The following is a 24,210-nucleotide window of genomic DNA, read 5'->3' as shown; positions in this document are numbered from 1 at the left end:
TAATCTGCTTGCAATGAGGAAGACCTGGGTTCGATCCCTGGGTTGGGAAGACTCCCTAAAGAAGGGAACAGCTACCCACTCCAGTATTCTGGTCTGGAGAACTCAATGGACTGTGTAGCCCATGGAGTCTCAGAGTTTGGCATGACTGAGTCACTTTCACTTTCTAACTTTAGTAGTTACTCCAAAAGATTTCTAAAAAGAATACTCTAATTTAAAACCCTAATACCAGTGTGTATTTTATTTGTTTCACTTTCTCTCTAGGTATTGTCAGTCCTTTCAATTATATCCATTACAATGAGAGTATAATGGTATTTCACTGTGCTTTTGATTTCCATTTTCCTGGTAACTAATGAAATTGAGGTATTCTAAAATAGTTATCAACAATTTTGTCAGTCTCCTTTATGAAATATCTGATCAATTTTTCAGCTCTTTTAAGTCCTTTGTCAAAATATTGTATTGCAGATATCTTCTCCAAGTCATTGGTTTGAATTTTTACCAACGTATATTTCTTCATATCATTTTAAGATAACTTTAATAGATGGAGAGTTTTTTCATTTATTTATAATATGCTGAGTGTGTATGACATGAAATTTATAGTCTTTTTACCAGAGGTATTTCTGCATATAGTAGTTTTCTTAGGCATATGATTTTTATAAAATCTACCTTTTCTCATTTTAAAATTTCTTATAAATGGAATGTATGTATAATATTAAATTTTGTAAGGTTTTATATATGTGTATATACACACATTTGAATATGTATTCTAATGCAAATATATGTATTTTATATATACACATACTCTAATTTGACAACCTCTGACTTTTAACTGCAGTATTCAGTTCAAGAATATTTAATGTAATTACCAATATATTTATGTGTAAGATGAATGTCTTACTATTAATAGCATCTTTTATCTGTTCCTTTCCCTCACCTATTGTCTTCTTTCAATTAACAATATGTTGTCTTTTTTTATTTATTACCCTATTGCTATGCAGTATTTTATGTCCAATATATTCTGCCTGACAAAAAGAGTTGAGAGAAATTTTCTTGAGCTGACCCACAGTGAATCATAAAAAAGCAGCAGTTTATCTAGAAAAAATGTGATCATTGAAAGAACTACATAATTACAGGGAAGAAGTAATATCACTGGAAAGCATAAATATGCAGATAAATACATGCATTAATTTTAAAGCAAGAGTAATACTGTCACATATAATTAAATATAATTGTAGTAAAATAATAATGTTTTATGTTATTAAATATGTGATGATAGTATTTCAAAAGGCATGAGGGCTTAAAAATTAGTATAAATTTCTGCACTTTTTAGGAAGAGCTAAATATATTAACCCTTTAAGATTTTCCAAGCTGGACTTAGTCACTCATTCATGTCCGCCTCTGCAACTCCATGGACTGTAGCCTACCAGGCTCCTCTGTCCACTGATTCTCCAGTCAAGAATACTGGAGTGGATTGCCATGCCCTCTCCAGAATCTTTCCAAACCCAGTTCTCCCACATTATAAGCAGATTCTTTACAGTCTGAGTCACCAGGGAAGCCAAAGAATACTGTAATATAATACAATAAGGATCATATTATAATTTCTAGTGTTAGAGGCAATGTTTATATATTTCATACTGACAATTTTTGGAACATTTTGAATATGTGACTTTATGTTTTCTATAAGATCCTGGGCTCAAATTTTTTCAAATATTGTTTTGCTACTTTTCCTTTTTCTCACAGCACTGTAATTACCTATATTTAAACACTTTCAGTATTCTAATTTCACATACAAATTTCTTTTCATATATTCCTTTTTTTTTCCTATCTGCTTCTTTTTGAATATTTTACCCAGTTGACTAAATATGTTTTCAGTTGTATGTACACTACTGTTTAATAAAATAAGTTTCATTGAAATATACTTTGTATACAATAGAGTATGGATTTTAGGTTTGTAGTTTTATGAATTAACTACTGATGGACAGAAACATCTGATTTTTGTGCAGTTATGTTGCACCCTAAAACTTTGATGAATTAGTTTATTACTTCTAATAGCTTTCCTGTGGATTCTTATGGATTTTCTATGTATATGAACTCTTGTCTTTTATGCCTAGATATAGTTTTACCTCTTCATTACCAATTTGGATGCATTTAAAATCTTTTTATTGTCTAATTACTCTGGCTAGAACTTCCCATACAATCTTGAAAGGAGTGGTGAAAGCAGGCATCTTAGTGTTGTTGCTAGTCTTTGGGAGAAAGACTTTCAGTTTTTCACCATTGATAATAATGCTACTCGGTAATTTTTCATAAATGTCCCTTACTGTGTTGACAAATTTTCCTTATATTCTTAGCATTCTGAGGGTTTTTATCATGAAAGGGTACTGGATTTTTTCAAATGTCTTTTATGTGTTAACTGAGATGAACATGGAATTTTGTGTGTTTGGGTTTTTTCCCGTTAATTCTAGTAATGTGATATATTACATGCACTTATTTGTGTTAAACATCTCTCGTATTCCTTGGATAAATCCCACTTGGTCATAGTATATAGTAATACTTCTAACATATTGTTGGATTTGATTTATTGAGAGTATTTTCTGGAGAATTTTTGCAATTAAGTTCATAATTATTCTTGGCCTATAATTTTATTTTCTTTTGATGTCTTTATCTGGCTTTGAATACGGATAATATTGACCTCATAGAATGAGTTAGGAAGCGTTCCACCTTCAATTTTTTAGAAGAGTTTGAGAAATAGCAGTGAACTCCTCTATTAAATTTTTCTTTCCATTTATTTTACTTTTTAATGCCAGACGTTTCTATTTGTTTCTTTTATATAATTCATATGTTTTTATTCATATTTTTACTTTTTCTCACATTATTATTTCCCTAATTTCCTTTAATTGTTTGTCCATGGTTTCCTTTAGCATAATTGAAGTAGTTAACTTAAAATCTCTGTCTACTAATTCCAATGCCTGATTTTCTTAGAAGATACTTTCTGTTCATTTGTGTTTTTCCTATGAATGAGCAGGAGTGTCATATATATCCTATGTCTTTGAATTCTTGTGGATACTTTGCTGTTGAAAAAAATTGGAATATTATATTCAAATACTGAATATTTTAATATTATAATATAGTAACTATGAAAATCAGATTTTTTTCCCTTTCCAAGGGCTTGCTGTTCCTGATTGTTGAAGACTGTAATCATCTGTCTGTTTAGTTACTTTTACCAAACTATTATTTCTGAGATATATTTCTTGTCCTTGTGGTCACTCAAGTCCTGGCTCCTTTAGATTTTATCCAAGATAGTGTTTTGACAGAGATTTTCTTGAATGCCAAGAGTATTTTAAACTACACTTTTGTTTACTCAGTGCTTGCTCGGTACTATAAACCTTTGATCTTTTCTAGAGTTCTAACAGGTCGGCTCTGACAAATTTAGATTCCTTTTCAATGTTTCTATGGAGGGACAGAAATTTGGAGCTGCCTACTCTGAAATTTTGTTGATATATTTGCCTTGTTATTTTTGTTTGGATGTAGTATATTATATTTAAGTTATAAGTTTTTTAAAGCTTCAGAAAATATTATTTTCATACAAAAGGTTTGTTTTTTTTCTCTTAAACTGAAATCATAAATTTGTCAATCGTCAGTTTTAGATTTTGTTTCTGCTGATGTGGTTCTATTTAGCCTACTCTAAGCCCTTATGATTGGGCTTTTCTGGTGACTCAGATGGTAAAGAATCTGCCTCCATGCAAGACACTGGGGTTCAATCCCTGAATCGGGAAGATCCGTGAGGGAAGGGAATGGCTACCTACTCCAGTATTCTTGCCTGGGGAATTCCATAGACAGAGGAGCCTGGTAGGCTATAGACTATGAGGTTGCAGAGTCGGAAACAACTGAGTGACAAACACTTTCACACTCCACACAGATAGGTTTTATGGTATGTGATCAAAAACTTGGGGTGTTTACTGAGTCCTTTCACCATAGTGTACCTTAAATTTCAATGTTTGTTACCCTAGTACTACATGGTCATTGAATTCTCTGCTAAGTTCTGTAATACCCCTATTTAATCCATTTAAAATAGATAAGTACTATTTTATATTTTTTTCTTGGAGCTCTTTCCAGTGCATTTGCAGTTTATGAACTGATTAAACTCATTGAGGTCAGTGACACATATATTTTCTGGCATTTTGTGAAGAGCAGGTCCTCTGTGGTTCTCTTGTGTATGTTAGTTGCTCAGTCATGTTGGACTTTGTGCGATCCCATGGACTGCAGCTCACCAGGCTCCTCTGTCTATGGAATTCTCCAGGCAAGAATATTGGAGTGGGCAGCCATTCCTTTCTCTAGAGGAACTCCCCAATCCAAGGATCAAACCTGGGTCTTCAGCACTGCAGGCAGACTCTGTGCCATCTGAGCCAACAGGGAAGCCCCTCTGTAGTTCTCACTTTCAATTTTTTGTCTGTAAAGTTAAAAGCTCAATTTCCAACCCTGCCACCTGCTACAACCATAGTCTCAGGTAGACTTTATTTCTTGCTTGGATTCTAGTTTGTAAATTGTTAAATGCCTTGGTTTGAATGTGAAATTTTCCATAATGTTTATTCTTTCTCTCAGGAGGCACAGTTCCTTGTAACACAGTTCTTTGACTCTCCATGTCTATGAATAATTGTTTTTGTATTTTTTTTCAGATTTTAATGTCATTCGGAATGGCTAGTATTATTCATGTTGCTTCCCTCACTTTTGAGGTTTAGTCATCGATGAAGATATTTTGAATTCACCCATGTCCCGAGGCAACATTCTGCTGTGTTCTCAAAGCCTGTCAAGCTTTGTCAAACTATCTTTCCTCTAGGAGAAGCCTTTCTCATGTATAGATCCACAATTTCAGCCTCTTGCTTAGATCCAAGATGAGCAAATGCCTCCTGGGAAAAAATGAGTGCAAACATCACCACTTTCAATTTCTCTCTCTGGTGGATAGTTCTGAAATTCTTCTGTTTTGAAACATTTTACTGAATTCAAATACATGAATTCTTTAGCTGTCTTCAGTAAGAGCAATGGTCTGAAGCTAGCTACTCTAATTTACTTGGGAGTAGAACATTGATACATGTATTTTAAATGGTAAAATCAAGTATCTTGCAGCATTATTGTTAATGGGGATTCTAGAGAATGATGAGTTGAATTCTGGAATGAAAATATTATATTTTTCTACACTAATTAACTGCAAATTTTAATTCTACCACACATACAAAGTTACATAGACATGTTCCCAGTGGCTCATATGTATTTATTCCATTATTTTCTCAAAATTTTATTTATAAGTGCTTTTTCATTAGATCTTTTCAATCAATAAAATTTTCAGAATGACTTATCATATATGTATATACACATGAACTTTGAGAAGTCACAAAGTGAATATGCGTAAGAACAACAGCAATTTTTAACTCTTCCCAACTACTCATCTAATAATAATTTCCCAACAGCCCTAAAAATATAAAGATCAAATGTAACTTTCTACTTTTGCTGACATCTCAATCACTTTTAGGACAATATTTCCCTGAAAATTTCTCTTCAAATAATTTATTCTCTACCTTACTCCTAATGTCACTGATACCAGATTATACAATGCTTAAACTACATAATCACTAAGGCAGTTATTTTGAATGCTAATTAAACTTATACCTTATTATTGATAAATATGCAAATACCCTATTTGAACAAAAAGAGACAGTTCTCCATATGGACATCACCAGATGGTCAATACCAAAATCAGATTGATTATATTCCTTGCAGCCAAAAACGGAGAAGCCCTATACAGTCAGCAAAAACAAGACTCAAGGCTGACTGTGGCTCAGATCACAAATTCCTTATTGCAAAATTCAGACTTTAAACTAAGGAAAGTAGGGACAACCACTAGCCTGTTCAGATATGACACATTGAAATCCCTTATGATTATACAGTGGCAGCAACAAATAGATTCAAGGGATTAGATCTGATAAACAGAATGACTGAAGAACGTGGGACAGAGATTCATGACATTGTATAGGAGGTGGTGACCAAAACCGTCCCCAAGAAAAAGAAATGCAAAAAGGCAAAGTGCTTGTCTGAGGATGCCTTGCAAATAGCTGAGTAAAGATGTGAAAGGCAAAGAAGAAAGGGAAAGATTACCCAACTGAATGCAGAGTTCCAAATAAAAGCAAGGAGAGATAAGAAAACCTTCTTAAGATAACAATTAAAAGAAATAGGAAAATAATAGAATGGGAAAGACAGAAATCTCTTTAAGAAAATTAGAGATGCTAAGGGACCATTTCATAAAAAGATGGGCACAATAAAGGACAAAAACAGTAAGGATCTAACAGAAGCAGAAGAGATTAAGATGAGGTGGCAAGAATACACAGAAGAATTGTAGCAAATAAAGGGTGTTAATGACTTGGATAGCCATGATGGTGTGGTGACTAATCTAGATATCCTGGAGTGTCAAGTGGGCCTTAGGAACCATTACTATCAACAAAACTAGTGGAGGTGGTGAAATTCCAGCTGAGCTATTTCAAGCCCTAAAAGATACTGTTAAAGTGCTGCACTCAATACACTGGCAAATTTGGAAAATTCAGCAGTGGCTATGGGACTGGAAAAGGTCAGTTTTCATTCCAATCCCAAATAAGGGCAATGCCAAAGAATGTTCAAAGTACCATACACTGAGCTCATTTCACATACTAGAAAGGTCATTCTTGAAATCCTTCAAGATAGATTTCAACAGTACATGAACTGAGAACTTCCAGGTATACAAGTTGGATTTGAAAAAGGCAGAGGAACCAGAGATCAAATTGACAACATTTTCTGGATCATGGAGAAAGCCAGAGAAGTAAAAAAAAAAAACAAAAAACTTCTATTTCTTCTTCATTGACTATGCTAAAGTTTTTGACTGTATGGATCACAACAAACTGTGGAAAATTCCTAAAGAGATAGGAATACCAGACCACTTTATCTGCCTCCTGAGAAACCTCTATTCATGTCAAGAAGTAACAGTTAGAACCAGACATGGAAAAACAGACTTGGTTCCAAATTGGGAAAGGAATATGTTAAGGCTGTATACTGTCACCCTACTTATTTAACTTATATGCAGAATACATGATGTGAAATACTGGACTGGTTAATCACAAGCTGGAATCAAAGTTGCTGGAAGAAATATCCACAACTTCACATAATCAGATACTACCACCCTAATGGAAGAAAACAAAGAGGAACTAAAGAGCCCCTTGATGAATGTGAAAGAGGAGAGTGGAAAGGTGCCTTAAAACTCAAAATTCAAAAGAATTAAGATCATGGCATTTGGTCCCATTACTTCGTGGCAAATAGTTGGGGAGACAATGGAAACTGTGATAGACTTTCTTTTCTCAGGCTCCAAAATCACTGCAGATGGTGACTTCAGCCATGAAATTAAAAGATGCTTGCTCCTTGGAAGAAAAGCTATGACAACCCCAGACCTTGTATTAAAAAGCAGAGACATCACTTTGCCAACAAGGATCCATATAGAGAAGTTATGATTTTTCCAGTAGTACTGTACAGATATACAAGTTGGACCATAAAGAAGGCTGAGTGCTAAAGAATTGATGCTTTTGAACTGTGGTGCTGGGGAAGACTCTCACCACCAAGAGAGAGTCACTTGGACGTTAAAGAGATCAAATCAGTCAATCCTGAAGGAAATCAACTCTGAATATTCACTGGAAGGGCTGAGGCCTAAGCTGAAGCTCCAATACTTTGACCACCTGATACAAAAATTGACTTTTGGCAAAGACCCTGATGCTGGTAGAGATAAGAGCAGGGGGAAATGGGGAGTGACAGAGGATGAGATGGTTGGATGGCATCATTGACTCAATGGACATGAGTTTGAGCAATCTCTTGGAGATAGTGAAGGACAGGGAAACCTGGCATGCTGCAGTTCATGGGGTCTCAGAGAGTCAGACATGAATTAGTGACTTAACAACAATTAATGCATATATCTTTTCCTCTAGTGTACATTAAACATTTTCACAAAGTGATCAACAAAACCATGAATAAGTCCCATACAGCAAGAGTAATTTACCACAAGATAATAAACTAATTTTGGCACCAAAAAAGATATAACAGCTCCTCTATAAGGAAATTTTAAAAACATAACTCTAAAATGATAAGGCAGACAAAAGCAGAATTTGAAAAAAAAATATCATGGAACCACTCTATTAGAGGAAATTTACAGCCTTGTACACAAACAAAATGATAAAAGTAGAAAATTAAATTCTAAACTAAAAAAAAATAAAGAGAATAAAGAAAAAATTTAGAGAATACTAAGTACAGCAAAAGAAAGAGTATAAATAAGATGAAAAAAAATGGATAGAACATAGCTTATGCTTTGGATACACCCTAGATGTAATTAAGTAGAAACAAAGCCTAAGACGGGGATTTTGACAAATATAATTAAGAAAATTATCTTAAGGAAAAACTGAATAGAGAATAAAGAAAACTTTTCACATACAAGACCTTTTAGTCTTGCCTTGATTTGGGGGCACACTGAGGGGGTATACATTATACTGCAGAGTTTTCTAACTTTGAAGGAAGGTGGCTGGGTTACTAAATTTGCAACTCAACCAAACAGGCAGTCTTCTGGGGGAAGTTATGCTCCAAGTTGTCTCCAGCAAGGAGGTTCTCATCAACAAAGGGCAATTCTCCCAAGAATATCACACCATCCCCTGTAATGCTTGCTGTCCTTGTGAGACTAATACACTGGCAAATCAAGGGGATCTTACAACGTACCAGCGGACTACACCACAGAGCACCTAATGCCTATTAATAAGAGTGAAAGGAAGCCTTTATAAGGATATCAAAGTGTTAGGTAGGAAATTAGGCATGAGCATGAAGGGATGGCCTAGCAGAAAAGGATGCAAGCTAATCTCTAAGCCCCATCCCAGACATGCCCTAATGTGGCTAGGAAAGCTCACAGATATGCTACAAAATAACCAGAGACTTTTCTAACTAATGTGCATGTGCCCTAGCCACACAGTAGATAAAAACTAACCACAGGGGCTTCTCCAACTCCACAAGTGCCCTTGAGGCACATCTGCATCCTCAAGGGACCTCAGGCAGTCGGAAGCCCATTAAGAGTTCATAAATATTTTATACATGCATACATCTGATTATAACAAATTATGGGAAAGACATGCACAATAGAGCCTGTTGTTACATAACTTGTCAATCAAAATTGGCAGCCTACACCCACCTAGATGAATACGTAAAAGCCCTGTCTTGAAAATCCCCATACCTCATCATTCCCAACAAAGATCCGTATTGTCAAAGCTGGGATTTTTTCCAATAGTCATGTATGGATGTGAGAGTTGAACCATAAAGAAGGCTGAGTGCCAAATTGATGTTTTTTAACGACGGTACTGATGAAGACTCTAGAGAGTCCTTTGAACTGCAAGATCAAATTAGTCAATCCTAAAGGAAATCAACCCTGAAAATTCATTGGAAGGACTGATGTTGAAGCTGAAGCTCCAACTTAGGTGACTTTGGTCACCTAATGTGAAGAACTGACTCACTAGAAAAGACCCTGATGCTGGGAAAGATTGCAGGAGGGAGAAGGGGTTGACAGAGGATAAGATGGTTGGATGGCATCGCTGACTCAATGGACATGAGTTTGAGCAATCTCCAGGAGATGGTGAAGGGCAGGGAAGCCTGGCTTGCTGCAGTCTATGAGATTGCAAAGAGTCAGACACAACTGAGCGACTGAACAACTGCATCATTCCCAGGTCAGTACCTCTCTCGGCTTGGGCAACATTTCCCTTGAGGTGTACTTTTTGCTGTTTCCTTTTGCCATGGGTAAGACAAAAAGAACAATTGATTTGACTTCATCTCTGGCATATAAATTACAGGTTGAAGAATCAATGAATTAATATCTAAAGAATAAGTTGCTAAGAAGTAAGTGGAAGGAGCTTACTTCCTTCAGGAGTAAGTTCCTGCAGGAGAAGTGGGAGAAAACTTCCCTAACCTAGGGCATTAATGAGCTGGAAAGTGAATAAAGAGAGATTGAGGCTGGCACATTAATATTTACCTGAAGCTCCTCCAAAGAATTTCAAAATACTTCAGAAAATATTTCAAAGGCCAATGGGGAGATAAGAATTAAAACAAAAATATATTAAGGATTTGTAATGTGGTTGAATTTACTGTGAGCCTTTTGCTAAGCAACTGAGTAATCTGAGTGATTTAGACACTTATCAGGTCCTTGACAACAAACTGTAAATGGAACAAAATAAACCATTCAGTTGACAAGCAACAGAAAACATTTACCTCAACCTTGGCAAAATATGCATTCAATTTATTCAGCTTACCTCACCATATATCAATGTCTATTCTATTATTTTTCTTAGATATATAAACATGACTGATGACCTTTCAGTCCTGTTCTCTATTTTAGAGAGGAAGTATCTCTGAATAAATATTTATCCATAGCATTGATGCATAACATAAATATATATGTGCATGCATATGTATATGAATATATAGTTTTTAATTTGCTTATATGCATATACAAGTATGTGTATATGCATACTGTTGTTTTTTAATCACTAAATTATGTGTGATTCTTTTGTGACCCCATGGACTGTAGCCCACAAGGCTCCTCTGTCCATGGGATTTCCCAGGCAAGAATATTGGAGTGGCATTTCCTTTGTGAAGAACCACCTCAATGGAAAAGACCCTGATGCTGGGAGAGATTGAAGGCAGGAGGAGAAGGGAACAACAGAGGATGAGATAGTTGGATGGCATCACTGATTCAATGAACCTAAGTTGGAACAAACTCCAGGAGATGGGGAAGGACAGAGAGGCCTGGCATGCTGCAGTCCAGGGGTCACAAAGAGTTGGACATGACCTAGCGACTGAACAATGACAACATTTCCAGCTCTTGGGATCTTCCCGAACAAGGTATTAAATTCATATCTCCTGCATTGCCAGGCAGATTCTTTACCACTGAGCCACCTGGGAAGCCTGTATGTGTGTGTGTGTGTGCATGCTTATGCATATATATATTTACTATATATATATATATATTCCTTTTCTTCTATTTCCTCCACCCTCTAATTCTGCAGGTGATTCAATGAGATGACAAGTTTGAAAAACAGTGAAGAAGGTTCTGATTTTTACATCAGAAATCAAAGGAATAAAAATTGTTTCTTCTCTGCATACTTCTACACTACTATAAAACAAAGAATGTGGCTCACCTTATGGATTTGTAATGTGGTTACAAATTGTTATAATAAGGACTAAGTCATGTTGGCCAACAGCACACCCTGAAAGGAATTCAAGACGAAAACCAGGATGAGGTACTCTACACTTTGGACAAACAGGCCCCTTAGGATGTGTATATCTGGAAGAATTTTAATGAACCCATACTTTCTTGCATCTTCTCATACATAGAAAAGTACTAAACTGACCAACTGAGATATCTATTTTTTCTGACTAGCAGTGACCTTTTACTGAAATGTATGCTTGAGTGCACAAAGCCATATTTATTGACTTCTTTGCCTACCCCTTTGGGCAGTCCCCAGAGCTACTGAGAGGCTGTTTCCTTGGTTACAGTCTTCAGTAAGTTCCCTAAATAAAACTGAGACTCACAACTCTTACTTGGTTTGCTTTTTTTTTCGGTGAACAATATCCACCTACACCTCTATCCTCCCAAAATGGTTCTTTGTAAAAACGAAAGTGCCTCCTGCTTGGATGTGAACTTCTATTAAAATAATTTGCACAAGCTTCTATGTTAATAAAAAGTTGAGTTGATCCCTGACTTTTTAAACTTTTTATTATTAGTTTCATGGTTTGGGATAAGTACACCTCCTGAGATTGTTTCCCCATTAATAAAAATGGAAAAATATGATCTGTTGACTTGTGGATTAAGTGATGTGCTAAGAACCTTAATAGAGTACTTCAGATATATTACTTGAAACATATAGGATCTGTGGGATGGTACAATTAAGTACCATGATCAGGATAGTGGTAACATAAAATTAAACATGTAATACTACTGTTCTTGAAGAAGGGAAATGGCAATCTATTCTAGTATTCTTGCCTTGAGAATCCCAAGGACAGAGAAGCCTGATGGGCTATATAGTCCATGGGGTTGCAAAGAGTTGGACGTGACTGAGCAACTAACAGACACACACATGCACGCACACACACACACACACACACACACAATTGCCCAGAGCTATGCACATACTCACACACAGAAATGAGTGCAAGTATAACTGGTGAAACCTAATAAGCTGTTTGGATCGAACCAAGCGGATGCTGAGGTGTCCTCCAGGCATCTGATGTATCACAGCACTGGGGGAGACCAGGTGCATGATGAAGGGGCCTCTCCATACATTACCTTGCGGGGGCCTATGCTGCTGCTGCTGCTGCTAAGTCGCTTCAGTCCTGTCCGACTCTGTGCGACCCCATAGATGACAGCCCACCAGGCTCCCCCGTTCCTGGGATTCTCCAGGCAAGAACGCTGGAGTGGGTTGCCATTTCCTCCTCCAACGCATGAAAGTGAAAAGTGAAAGTGAAGTCGCTCAGTCGTGTCCGACTCTTCGCCACTCCATGGACTGCAGCCTACCAGGCTCCTCCGTCCATGGGATTTTCCAGGCAAGAGTCCTGGGGTGGGTTGCCATTGCCTTCTCTGCAGGTGCCTATGAATTACAATAATTTCTCAATAGAAGTTTTTAAAACTAGTATGATCTGATGCCTTTGTCAGGAAGAAGGAAAATTTCCTCTACCCTTTTAGATTCTTCTTGCAATCTAAGAATTAAATTGATATGAAAGATTAGCAAGAGAAAATTTTAAAAAATCTTAATAACATGTATACATTGGAAAGACTTAGGAAAACTGAGTAATTTCCCAAAATGGCTGAAGCCTTCACTTTAAATATAATTTTCAGTTAAAAACAAAAGAGCATTCTCTTGAGGGTAGTGTTTCAGGACTTCAAAGGGGAGGAGGGTAATTTACATGGAGGTAGAAAAGCAAGTACTTGGTAAGCAGATGTGTGCCGGACCATCCAAAAACAGCAGGACACAGAAAGAAATTTTAACTAACAGACTTTGCTGGGTTCTTCCCTGTCTACACAGCAAGTTCATATTATAGTTAACTATCTATAGCTATAGAGTTAGATCCCTTCCTGAAATAGGTCTTCTGTCTACATTCATTTAGACAGTTAGGGGTAAGGTCAAAATTCTTCCTGAGTCTTTTGGGCTTTAAAAATAATCAGCCTAAATTAATTTTCCTGCAAAAAAAGACACAATTGGGGGTAACAAATTTTGTTGACCTACATTTTGTTTTTATTGTAGCAGTGGTGATTGAGGGTGTGTGGGTTATGATATGATACTGGTGCTAAGGCAGTACTGTTTAAGGGTACACTCTCTAGTCTTCCACACAAGCAAAGTAGAGAGTCTACAATGTTAACTATCAAGACACTGACATCCTGGAGAAAGAAATCCAGGGCAATATCTTTATTCCCATCTCTGGGTTAGCTCTTTTTGCTAGTGGGTCAATTTGTACTTAAGATTTTCTGTTTTAAAATTCAATTTGGCACTATAGATAAAAAAAGGACTAGAGTTTTAAGTCCATAATAAAATTAGAAGGGATATTTTTTCAAAAAAATACCATTTCATTTAGTCATAAATCACAGTTGTTGAGGTTATATGGGCAGTTATTTGAAGCAGGAAATGGCAAACCACTCCAGTATTTTTGCCTGGAAAATTCCATGGACAGAGGAGCCTGGCGGGCTATAGTCCATGGGGTCACAGAGTTGGAAACCACTGACCTTATACACACATGGTCAGTTATTAGAGCTAACTGTGACAACCTCGTGAGGACAGGGGTATACATCAAAGATTCAATAGTTACATTCCATAGCAGAGGAAAATAATGCATTTAAAAATTGCTAGTGAAGATGGATGGACCTTAAGTCAGTTTCAGTTCAGCTCATTCACTCAGTCGCATCCGACTCTTTGCGACCCCATGAACGCAGCAGACCAGGCCCCCCTGTCCATCACCAACTCCCGGAGTTCACCCAAACCCATGTTCATTGAGTCAGTGATGCCATCCAACCATCTCATCCTCTGTCAGCCCCTTCTCCTCCTGCCCTCAATTCTTCCCAGCATCGGGGTCCTTTCAAGTGAGTCAGCTCTTCGCATCAGGTGGCCAAAGTATTGGAGTTTCAGCCTCAGCATCAGTCCTACCAATGAACACCCAGGACTGATCTCCTGTAGGATGGACTGGTTGGATCTCCTTGCAGTCCAAGGGACTTTCAAGAGTCTTCTCCAACACCACAGTTCAAAAGCATCAATTCTTCGGTCTCAGCTTTCTTTACAGTCCAACTCTCACATCCACACATGACCACTGGAAAAACCATAGCCTTGACTAGATGGACCTTTGTTGGCAAAGTAATGTCTCTGCTTTTTAATATGCTGTCTAGGTTGGTCATAACGTTCCTTTCAAGGAGCAAGTGTCTTTTAATTTCATGGCTGCAGTCACCATCTGCAGTGATTTTGGAGCCCAGAAAAATAAAGTCAGCCACTGTTTCCACTGCTTCCCCATCTATTTGCCTTGAAGTAATGGGACCAGATGCCATGATATCAGTTTTCTGAATGTTGAGCTTTAAGCCAACTTTTCCATTCTCCTCTTTCTCTTTCATCAAGAGGCTTTTTAGTTCTTCTTCACTTTCTGCCATAAGGGTGGTGTCATCTGCATATCTGAGGTTGTTGATATTTCTCCCGACAATCTTGATTCCAGCTTATGCTTCCTCCAGCCCAGTGTTTCTCATGATGCACTCTGCATATAAGTTAAATAAGCAGGGTGACAATGTACAGCCTTGACGTACTCCTTTTCCTATTTGGAACCAGTCTGTTGTTCCATGTCCAGTTCTAACTGTTGCTTCCTGACCTGCATACAGGTTTCTCAGGAGGCAGGTCAGTGGTCTGGTCTTCCCATCTCTTTCAGAATTTTCCATAGTTCATGGTGATCTACATAGTCAATGGCTTTGGCATAGTCAATAAAGCAGAAATAGATGTTTTTCTGGAACTCTCTTTCTTTTTTGATGATCCAGCGGATGTTGGCAATTTGATCTCTGGTTCCTCTTCCTTTTCTAAAACCAGCTTGAACATCTGGAAGTTCACAGTTCACGTATTGCTGAAGCCTGGCTTGGAGAATCTTGAGCATTACTTTACTAGTGTGTGAGATGAGTGCAATTGTGTGATAGTTTGAGCATTCTTTGGCATTGTTTTTCTTTGGGATTGGAATGAAAACTGACCTTTTCCAGTCCTGTGGCCACTGCTGAGTTTTCCAGATTTGCTGGCATATTGAGTGTAGCACTTTCATGGCATCATATTCAGTTTAAATGATGCCTTTCCAAATTCCCAGGGCATCCTCAATGAAAGGCATTCACTTTCAATGGAGATAGTTTCTGCATAAACCTTTGTACATAATTAGCCACAAGGAAAAAAATACTTGTACAAATGATTTATTTACCTATTTACAATCAAATTTCTTTTAGGTAGTCAAGGAAGCTGTATTTCCTATTTATGGCAATCTATGTGGGATACCATAACCAAGGCCCGTTTCATTTTTCTGTCAATATATTTTCCTTTACACTTATTAAATGCTCCTCTACTGTACATTCATGAGATGACATTATACCACCCTGTTATCTACTCTATACTTCGGTTTCCTTGAGAGCAGTTTAAAGTGAAGAGCATTCAATCTTTAGGCCTCGTGGAAAAGAACTAAATATTTAGGAAAATCATTAAGATCTTCAGCAGTGGAAGAAGTACTCCATAGCTGTCATATGAAGTGGCTTAAGCAAAATTAAACATTTAGTCATAGTATTCCCGTTCCTTAAATTTATGCTGCTTTTTGCATGCTGCTTTATACTAAATCCACTTAAAATACGTATGCAGCTGTGATAGTGACAGCTTAAATTTGAGCAGATTGACATAAAAGCCAAGTAAAAATTCAGTGCAGTCCTGTGAAAGACATATGGAGAAGACTTGGTTTTAAAAGTCATTTTTCCAATATCATTTTATATTTTTAATTATAGAGCTACATTTACATATTCTTCAATATTTTATTAAAGGCCTACTATGTTATAAAATATTTTCAGAATACTTTGAAAAAGATATTAATATTTTATAGCTCATATTTATACATTTTAAAAGAATATATATCTTCATTCTTTAAAATGTTTTACCATATATTGAACTGTGTTTAAGTACTCCTAATTAATTTAAATTCACTGAAGAAAAATATAAATCATGTCTAATTTAAATGTTTTAATAAACGAACTCTTTCAGTGTTCACTATAATTGCCTTCAAACAGAAAGATACAATTAGAAATTAATCTGCATGTATCTTCAGTCACATGACAATTATAGGTCTAACATTACATATACTACTATAGAGAAAACATTACAACTGTCAACAAACAGCAATCTAGTTGAACTCTTTTTTTGCAATTTATTTTGATAACAATCATATTTCAAAACTTTCCCCTTCCTTTTCTTTATTTCTCTTTCTTCTTTTTTTTGATTGGTTAAACTAGGGTTTCATCACAACTTCCCTTAGTGTTTGGTTTTTTGTATCCTTTAAAACTTTAGTGAGCTCTTAATTATTAAGGCAATTACTACTGTGTTATATGCCTTTCCAATATTTTCCTGTAATTTGTACTTATTTGCCTCTTATTTTTAGTTTGTGTAATTTGTTAATCTATTTTTCTTTTTTTCTTACTTTTTACCTTTTGCTTCAAGTTTGGATAGGCCACTTATAAATAGTAACCATGGGGAAGTCATTTAGCTTTTTTCTGCTTCAGTTTGCTGAACGGTAAAATGGAAATGATAATTGCATCTCCCTTTATGCTTGTTGTACACAGATAATCTTCATAACACACAGAGAGGCTTAGAACATTGGAGCACAGTGTTACATATTATTATTATTTATTTAATTCTTAATCATATAATAGTCTCTATATTGGTACTTTCTTCTGTTCATTGATCTACTATTTTCTGGACTAAAGCCACATTCTTAATCTTCCAATATTTTAAAAATACAATTTATATATTTACTAAGGATACTAACTTTGTTTCTTTCCATTATACAATATTAAGACATCTTAATAAATATTTATTTCCATATAAATGTTAGAATTATTATTAATGTTTACAATATTTATAGCTATACTGAATAAAGTTCCAGTTTACCCTGAAACATGGTGCACTGTCCCATATGTTGAAAAACCCACTACAGACCTCAATGAATTCTTGTAATTAATTGTCCATATAAGTCTTGATTGTCACTTTGTTGTGATTATTTTATGCATTTGATAGTTTGTTGAAATTATAAATGGAAAAGGATGAATTGTATTAGTCAAGGATCACCAGAAAAAGATGATATATATGTGTGGTTATATACAGTCCTCTATAACAAGAAGTATATTTGTTTTAAAGAATTGAGTCACACAATTGTGAAGGTGCAAGTCAGAAATCTGTATGGGAGGCTGGTGGGCTGGGAACCCAGGGGAGACTTGTTAAGTCCAAGACACTCTGCTGGGAGTGTTTCTTCTTGCTCAGAGAAGGTCAGTATTTGTTCTGTTAAGGCCATCAACTGATTGAATGAAACCCACCCACATTATGGAGGGTAAGATGCTTCACTCAGTGTTCACTGATTTAAATCTTATTTTATCTAAAAAACACCTTCACAGGATTATCCAGAATAATCTTTGACTAAATATCTGGGCATCTTGGCCCATCCAAGCTGACACATAAAATGACCCCCCACCTGATGTTTCAAGTGACTAACATTTTTCACAGATGTCTTAAGGCTCTTCAAAGCATTGTGAGGATTTAAGATATCCAGTGATCAAACACATTTGTAAAAAGTGGCAAGTTAAGTTAATCTTGCTACTGAAAAAAATATTGCTTTTAATTCATCTTTGTTTCCCTGTCATCACCATGTCAGCTCTGTCTGTCAGGTTTCTTTCAATTTCAAGTGAAAGAACCCCAATATAAATTAGATAAAGAGGTGAAATGATTTTATTGTTTTAGGTAGCTGCTTATTGATATTAGTTAAGATTACAACAAGGGTTTCAAAAGGAATAGTCAACAGATTGTATTTGTTTTCTCTGCATTTTTCCCCCTCAGCTATAGGCTCAGTAAAGCTGATTCATCTAGTGGCAACAACTGTAACTGACATCTTTGGGTTGGAATTTTTTACACTTAGGGAATCCAAAGGGGTAAAATATCTAATAATAAAACTCCATGTAATTGTCTGTGTATTTTACTTTGATTTATGCCCTCATCCCTGAAGCTTTCAGTGGAAAAATATTCTGAAAATGTGAAGCTAAACTATTTATTCCTAAATTTGCAGTCATTGAAGAGAGAAAGGAAGAAACTCTAACAATCTATGAATACTTGGATGACTTTCCAGATAAAGAGGAAAAAGAAAATGATTCTGGTAACAATAGATATGGTAGATGAAATCTGGCCAAGGTAAACAAAAAAGTGTATACTATAAATTCAAAATGTGCTCTATTCTTTATTTTCAGTATTGATATCTATAATTTATTTGTTTTCTATTTCTGTCTATAGAATTATATAGGTTCTTGAATTAATAATGTAAATAATGCATTTTGACTTTATTATCAAAAGTCCTCCTTGTATTCTTTCTGACTTACAGATTTCCGCAAATGTCATTATTTATTCAGTTAATATAGTGGGCTTCTCTGGTAGCTCAGCTGGTAAAGAATCCATCTGCAATGCAGGAAATCATGGTTTGATTCCTGAGTCGGGAAGATCCCCTGGAGAAGGGATAGGCTACCCATTCTGGTATTATATTAGATTAAGTTAGTGTAATTTTTGTTTGTTTTTTGTTTTGCTCTAATCAAAAGTTACACTTTTTAATAAATGTAATTTCTAAAAGTCAGGATTAAAGTTACAGTTGGTCTGACATTTTATCAATATGATCATAGGGCTCTTATTCTTTTACCCACTATGAAGAAAAAACTATCCAATATATCTTGTTAAAACCTTACATCATTAGAATTTAAAAAGTAATATTTTAAATGTATCTGGGTATATTTAGTTGATAGCTGAAAATTGTTATTGAATGATGCTAGCCTGTGATTGTATTTTAATTTTTTACATTTTAGAGTGCAAAGTACCTCATAAACATTTTCATTTTCAGATATTTTTAGCCTATCTTCCTACATCATTGCTAGTTTTTAATCTTAATGCTTCCTTTTTCTTCTGTGTAGCTAAATTAATCTACTCTTAACTTTTATTATTTTATCAACTTTAATTTATCATTTTTATTATTTTTTCTTTTATTTAGATTATGTTTAGTTCTCTTCAGCCCTCTTTGTTGACTTTTAAAATTTTATTTTGAAAGAATTCTAGTTATACAGAAGAATTGCCAGTGTAATAAAATTTCTGCATACTCTCGACCCTGCTTTCCTTAATGTTAATATCTTGTATATTCATGGGGTATTTATTAAAATTAAGAAATAACATAAGCAGAATACTATTAACTAAATAAGATTAACTTATAAGAATGATTTGCTGTATTTTCCAATTATTGGAAATCTTGTTTCTAATTTCTATTGTAAATGCTACACATAATATATACATAGGAAGTGAAGACTGTCCATAATTTCTATTAAGCTTTTAGCTTGAAAGTGAAGTGACAGTGTTAATCACTCAGTTGTGTCTGATACTTTGAGACTCTGTGGATTGTAAACTTCCAGGCTGCCCTGTCCATAGATTTCTCCAGGCAGGAATACTGGAGTGGGTAGCCATTCCCTTCTCCAACAGATCTTCCCAACCCAGGGATCAAACCCAGGTCTCCTGCAGGCAGGTTCTTTACAGTCTGAGCCACCAGGGATTAACATGCAATTCTAAAAAATAACACATAGAGCCCTCACATACCTTTTGCCCAATTTCTCCCATTCGTAACATACTGCAAAACTATAATAAAACATCACTAACTGGAATATTGCCATGATACAGTCAGAGTGAAAGTGAAGTCCCTCAGTCATGTCTGACTCTTTGCGACCCCATGGACTGTAGCCTACCAGGCTTCTCCATCCATGGGATTTTCCAGGCAAGAATACTGAAGTGGGTTGCCATTTCCTTCTCCAGGAGATCTTCCCAACCCAGGGATTGAATGCGGGTCTCCTGCATTGTAGGCAGATGTTTTACCATCTGAGCCATCAGGGAAGTCCTCATGATACAGTCAAGATACATAAAATTTTCATCACCAGATCTCTCTATTGTCTTCCTATAGCCACACCCTTCCTTTCCATCTCACTCCTTACCTAACTGCTGATAATCAGTAAGCCCTTGTCTGCCCAAATCTAAAGCTTTGTCATATTAAGAATGTTGTGTAAATGGAATCATACATTATGTAAGGTTTTTTTTTTTTTTTTTTGCTACTGGCTTTTTAAAAACTTAGCATAACTCTCTCGAAATTCATCAAGGATATCATGTATGAAAGAAAAAAGGAGTTAGTCACTCAGTTTTGTCTGACTCTTCGCAACCCCATGGACTGTATCCTGCCAAGCTCCTCTGTCCTTGGGATTCTCCAGGCAAGAAGAGTGGAGTGGGTTGCCATTGCCTTCTCCAGGAAATCTTCCTGACCCAGGTATAACTCTCTGGAAATTCATCAAGGATATTATGTATATGAACAGTTAGTTTCTTTACAATGTTGAACAGATTTCATGGTATGGTTTGCACTACTATTTGTTTAACAGTTTACTTGTTGTTTCTTGTTTGGAGCTATAACAAATAAAGCTACTCTAAGCATTAGCATACAGGGTTTTTGTGAACATAAGTCTACATTTCTATGGGATAAGTATTCATGAATGCAATTGCTGTGTTGTAGAGTAGTTGCACGTTTAGATTTTTTTTTAAGTAACTGCCTAGTTATTTTCCAGAATGGGTCCACCATTTAATATGCCTACCAGCAATGTTTGAGTAATCCAGATTGTCTACATTTTCACCAACAATTAATGTTGCTAATATTTTAAAAATCTAATCTATTTTTGGTAAAGTGGGTGGAATATAAACTTTACCATTAATGATAGTGCAGTCATAATATCGTACAAACATCATTATTTGCTCCAGAACATTTTTTACCCCAAAGGTAAATGAAACATATAGAGGCCCTGCTTACACAGATGCCCTCCTGTGTCCCATTTCTTATAGGCGAGATTCCAGCCTCCATGATCTTTAAGTTCCGAAAGATGAATTCCAATATTTGCTAATCAAAGGAGGAGCGGCCAAAAATTAAAGGGACCAGAGAATCTCATCAAGTTCGGGATGCTTCCTGGTGGCACAGTGGATGAGAACCCACCTGCCAATGCAGGGAACGTGGGTTGGATCCTCGGTCTGGGAAGGGTTCCACATGCAGTGGAGCAACTACTGAACCTGTGTGCTGCAACTACTGAAGGCCATGTCCCAGAACCTGTGCTGCACCACAAGAGAAACCACCTCAACGAGAAGCCGTGGACAGCAACTAGAGAGCAGCCCCAATTCTCTGCAACTAGAGAAAGCCTGCAAGCAGCAGCAAAGACTCACAGCAACCAAAAAAGATAAATAAATAAAGATAGAGAAAATTAAAAAATAAAAGATTAGGAGACCCAGTCACCTGGGTTGAGATTAAGTGAGTGCAAGCCCTGCTCAACTCCTAATCTTCTCAGAGACCCCATCTTTGAACCACTATTCATCAAATCCTCTGGGGTTGACACACCAGTCAGAAGCAATAAAGCTATACTTTTCTATTTCAACCAAAACTCTGTCCCTGGGATTTGATTCAGCATCACATACAGAGAGTCTTAGCTTTCCTTAATGTAAATCCCACACCTGCTAAGCAATCACTGCCCACCTTATCTCTCCTCAGTACTTGTATATCTAAACCACTAATCTGCTTTTTGTCTCTATCAGTTCAGTTCATTTGCTCAGTTGACATGGATATCCATCACTAACTCCTCCAGCTCACTCAAACTCATATCCATTGAGTTGGTGATGCCATCCAACCATCTCATCCTCTGTCATCCCCTCATCCTCCTGCCTTCAATCTTTCTGGAATCCTGTGTAACTAGAAGCTGTGCTGCATGACAAGAGAAGTTCCAATGAGAACTGGAAAAGATCATTTTTCATTCAAATCCCAAAGAAGGCAATGCCAAAGAATGTTCAAACTACTGCACAATTGCATTCATCTAACAGGCTAGCAAAGTACTGCTCAAAATTCTCCAAGCCAGGCTTCAATAGTATGTGAGTTGAGAACTTCCCGATGCTCAAGCTGGATTTAGAAAAGGCACAGGAACCAGAGATTAAATTGCATTATAGAAAAAGCAAGAGAATTCCAGAAAAACATCTACTTCTGTTTTGTCTCTGTGAATTTGACTATTATGTATATTTGGCAGAAATGGAATATAGAACATATTGTGTTTGGCTTGTAGCACCTTCTCAAAGTTCATTAATATTACAGAATGTATTAATATCATGTCTTCATTCCTTTTGATGACTGAATAATACTTCATTGTATTTCATTTTTGGTGACCATGGATTCACTGTTAGCATTTAGAAATAGAATTCATTTTTAAATTTTTGTCATATATCCTATGACTGTGCTGAAATTATTAAACATATTTTAAGAAGTTTTTTTCTTCTTCTTTGCATATTCCTTGGTATTTTCAATGTAATAATCATACCATTTGCAAATAGAAAACATTTTATTTTTTCTGATTTGTATTCATTTTCTTTCCTTTTTAATCTTTTTGCATTGGCTAGAATTTCCAATCCTGTGCTGTGTGAGTGGTCAAAGTGGACATTCTTGCCTTATTCCTAATCATTAGAAGAAATTATCATCTTTCACAATGTTAGCTATAGGCTTTTTTTTTTTCTGTTCTTTATCAAGTTGAGGAAGTTTCCTTGTATTCAAAGTCTCTGATTTTTTTTTAATCCTAAGTTATTTTTTTCTTTTTCTAGGTTTTTGAGATGAAATCTTAGGCTAATTTTAGGCTCTTTCTCTTTTCAATAATATGAATTTAGTGCTATAAATTTCCTTCTTAGCACTGACTTAGTTGTGTTTCACAAATTTTGATATGTTGTATATTCACTTTAATTAAATTGAATGCATTTAAGAAAATTTTCCTTGAGACTTCTTCTCTGATCCATGCATTATTTAAAAGTGTGTTGGTTACCCAATGTTTGGAAATGTTCCTTTTATGTTTCTCTTATTAAATTCCATTTCTATTATAGACAGGGACAATATTTGTATGGGTTCAATTTCACTTTCACTTCACTAAAATTGTATTAAGTATTTTGAAGATTGTTTTCTGTTTCATGATATGGTCTATTTTGGTATATGTTTTATGGGTCTTGCTAGAAATGTGGAGTCTATTGTTGGACATGTGTTTTATGAATGTTGATTAGACCTTCTTTGTTGACGGTATTGTGTTCTATATATTTTTTTATTTTTCTGTCTAATTTTCTATCAGCATTTAAGAGAAGGATCTTGACATGTTTAATTATACTTGTATAATTTTCTTTTTATCTTTTCAGTTCTATCAGCTGTTTTCATTTCACATATTTCATAGCCAAGTAGTTTCATACATATATATTTAGGTTTTTTATATCTTACTAGTAGATGGATACTCTTATTAATATCATTAATTTATAATTTCCCATCTCTGAAATTGATAATTTTCTTTACTCTGATTTTTTATTTTTTCTGATATTAAAATGCTCACTCTTTCTTTTCATTAGTGTTTGCATGCTATATATGTATTTTTCCATCTTTTACTTCCAATGTGCCTATAGTGTTATAGTTGGAGTGAGTTCCTTTTAGGAAGTACACAAGTGGGCCATGTTCTTTAATCCATTTTCCTAGCCTCTCATATTTATTGGATTATTTAGGCAATTTGCACTTAATTTATCAGTATATCAGGATTTTCTTTCTCCTTGCTGCTGTTTCCATGTTGTAGGCTTCTGAGATATGCAAGGCAAAAATATAGCTCAGAGAACTAATCACTCTACTATTTCTTATTTACATAGACCCTCAACTGGGTTTTCTTCTTTTCTCTACCTTTCAGAGTCTTCCTAAGTTTGTTCTCTGTATGGTGCCTGAAAATTTCAGTTGTACTTGGTGGGAGAAATAGGAAAAACAGTGTCTATTTAA

Source organism: Muntiacus reevesi, chromosome 12 (genome assembly GCF_963930625.1).
Source record: "Muntiacus reevesi chromosome 12, mMunRee1.1, whole genome shotgun sequence".
Lineage (NCBI taxonomy): Eukaryota > Metazoa > Chordata > Mammalia > Artiodactyla > Cervidae > Muntiacus > Muntiacus reevesi.
Note: the sequence above shows the minus strand (reverse complement) of the source record.